The 3,097-nt window shown below is 35.2% G+C and overlaps 1 pseudogene; it reads right to left on the minus strand.

Annotated features, from left to right (window-relative positions):
- Positions 1-516: 516 nt before the first annotated feature.
- LOC133825026 (tryptophan decarboxylase 2-like) lies at positions 517-2,348 on the minus strand (annotated as a pseudogene).
- Between the last annotated feature and the right edge of the window lie 749 nt (positions 2,349-3,097).

A 3,097-nucleotide genomic window follows, 5' to 3' on the forward strand; every position in this document is an offset into this window, starting at 1 on the left:
GAGTAACTAATTAAAAATTATATATCTAATGAATAGTGCATATGTAAAATACATATGCATTTTACTTTCATCTGATAAAGTTAAGTTTTAGCTCTTTTTTAGCTATATTTTAGCTATTCTAATGTGAGTGTTCCTAGTAATTTTACGTAAGAGCTTTGATAATCTGTTAGTCAAATGGGCTTCACTTTGAATGGCCCAGATAGATTGCACTTCTTGTTGGGCTTTTTAATCATCCCAACTATGATACATTGTAATCCAAAATTGTATGATTGTTAAAAATTTGGAGTGGTATTTTTCTATAAAATAAAACAAAAATAGGATATGTTTTCTAAAAATCATATTTTTGAAAAGATTATGAACTGGCTGTATTTATATTTTATTAAAACAAATTGTGGTATGTTTTAAAAAAGATCCCATTTTTGCAAACCATTTGAGCTGGTTGTTCATATTAAAAAAAAAAAGAAGTAAGCCAAATTATGATTATTCATTCATTAACTAATAACTGCTGCTATCATTGTCTTTAAGTCCACGTTAATGGGAGTCACTAATAAACTATGAACAGTTCTAGTTAAGAATTATTAAACTTGATGAGGTCTTGAAAAAATAGTCTTACAAAGTTCCCAACAGGGCAGAGGCTTTTTCTTGTAAAACAATCTATGATCCATTAACATGTCTCTCTTTAGTCAGTGGAGCTCCTACTGCAAATCGTAGCAAGTATTTGGCAGATAACACCTGCATATTCACACAAAAAAGAACTCTTTTTTAACCATGGAAAGAATAAACACAAGGCAATGAAGTGATCATTTCATTATCAAACTATATGAACTAGTGGCTAAGTGAGCTTACTATATGAGAAATGAAAGTTTTCCCAGTTGAGTTCATAGCATTCAACGGCTCATGGTTTAGTTTGTTGGCCAAAGCCTCATCCTTGGAGCTTGGCAGCAGCTGAAAACAAACCAAAGAAAAGATTTGAGGTGTGGTGATCTGCCATCCCAACACAACTTAATTACCAAGTTATGACACCAAATGACTTTGACATGAAATTTATAGCTGTTACTTAATTTATTACCTCAAATCTTGGGTCTTGACCAACAAGGTCTTCAAAGTGTTTAGCCAAGTTGATTTTGTTTCTTATGTAGCACTGTAAGTTTTCCAAACCATAAAGACGTAGCACCATCCATAGTTTAAGTGACCTATTTGTAATATGTAATTTTTCATTAAAACACAAACTTTGGAAGGATGCACTATTGAATCTGTATGAATGACTCAGAACTTTGAAAACCACACCTAAACCGACGACCAAGTGGTATTTGCCAATCCTTGTAATCCACAACCAAGTTTTCTTGAGAAGCTACATGTCAAGTTCATTATGAAAGTAAGTGGTTTGATTTCCATATTGAATCTCTAAGCATTATAGATAAGCACACAAAAAGATACACCTTGTTTTTCAAATATTCAGGATTTGTAGACAGGGCCTGAATCAAAGCATTTCTATCCTGTTGTGAAGAATTTGAACCAGTCAGTCATAATGGATTGATAAATAACATGTACTAGAATGCATGGAAAATCAAACTTGCTACTGTTAGAAGCCATTTTTGTGCATTAATGGTACTCACATACCTTGATCCAGAGTGAAGAACAATCAAAGTTTGTCAGAAGCCATTTATGTGCATTCATGTTAAATGAGTCAGCTTCTTCAACACCATCAATGTAGTGGCGGTATTCTGGACATATACAAGCACTTCCAGCATATGCAGCATCCACATGGAACCACATTCCATGACTCTAAAATGGCCACATTACAACTATTGTAAGACTGTGTAAACATTTAGTTTTCTTTATTCTAATTATCTGAACTTTTCAATTGTCCCAAGTGACCTAAGTTGCCATTATCCATGTTTTGTTTAGATGTTAGGAAATGAAATATATATGCTCAGTTAGTTGCAGAGGAAAACAAACAAAATTGCCAACAGAATAATATCTAAAACCAGAAAAAGCAAATATACTTACCAAAAAATTATTAAGGTCTTGACAGTCATGGTGGGAAAGGTTAGAAGAATGAGCAAGTGAAGCTAAGAGCGGAGCAAGTGGTGGGACTGAGAAATCTATGCATCGATCAATGACAGCTGATCAATCAGTGTAGCCATGCGGAGACAAGACACGTGAGTCGCCAAGAGCCGTTCATACAAAGGGTGAGTCACGATCTCTGCCTTCAAGTGACGGTCTTGGTCGTCGGAGATCGAAACATCGCCGCCTCCACCTCCGCCTCCGCCTCCGCTCAGACCACTGCCTGAACTAATGTTCATGTTTCCAACACCACTCATCATTCCCAACCCTACTTCTTGCATTGGAACACCTAGCTATGAACTCAGTAGTACAAAAACTATAGTAGTGGACCACACCCTCTTCAAATTTGAAGAAAAAAAATTGAAGGAGAGAGAGAGAGAGAAGAACAAAGAAGGGTTTTATGGATATTCAGCCTTATTATATGTATGTGTATATATATTGGGATCTGAGATGAAAAACTTTCTGCACCAATTCTGAGAGATACAAAGATTTTTCATACACAGAAAAAGTGGAAGAAAAAAAAAAGTGAAAGATGGGGTTTTTTTTTCTTCTCACTTTTTCTTTTTGATTTTGTTGGGTTCTGTTTCATTTGATGTTTTTGAGAAAAGTGAGTTTAGAGAGTTGAGAAGAGAAGGGAGCGAAACGGAGAAGCCGAACGACTGGAAACAGAGTGAATGAGAGATAGAGAAAGACGAGAGAGAGAGAGGAGATTTGAGGGATGGAGGATATTTGAAGCCAAACGACTGGAAACAAAGCAGGGATTGACTTCAGAGACACTGTAGCCGAAGAAGAAAATGGGGGAGTTCGAACAATGTAATTAAATATGAATTAGCTAGGAAAAAAATATAACTTTTACGAGTTATAGGCGGGCTCCCAAAATAAATTACCGCTATTTTTTTCTTTTACCATATATATATATAGGTCTATCATAATACTTTTTCAGTAGTATTATTTTCTTATGTTATGAAAAGGGGTATTTGGTGTAGTGGGCCCTGATTAGGTTATAAGGGCATATTCGTAATTTTTGGCC

Source organism: Humulus lupulus, chromosome 3 (genome assembly GCF_963169125.1).
Source record: "Humulus lupulus chromosome 3, drHumLupu1.1, whole genome shotgun sequence".
In the NCBI taxonomy this organism is placed as follows: Eukaryota; Viridiplantae; Streptophyta; class Magnoliopsida; order Rosales; family Cannabaceae; genus Humulus; species Humulus lupulus.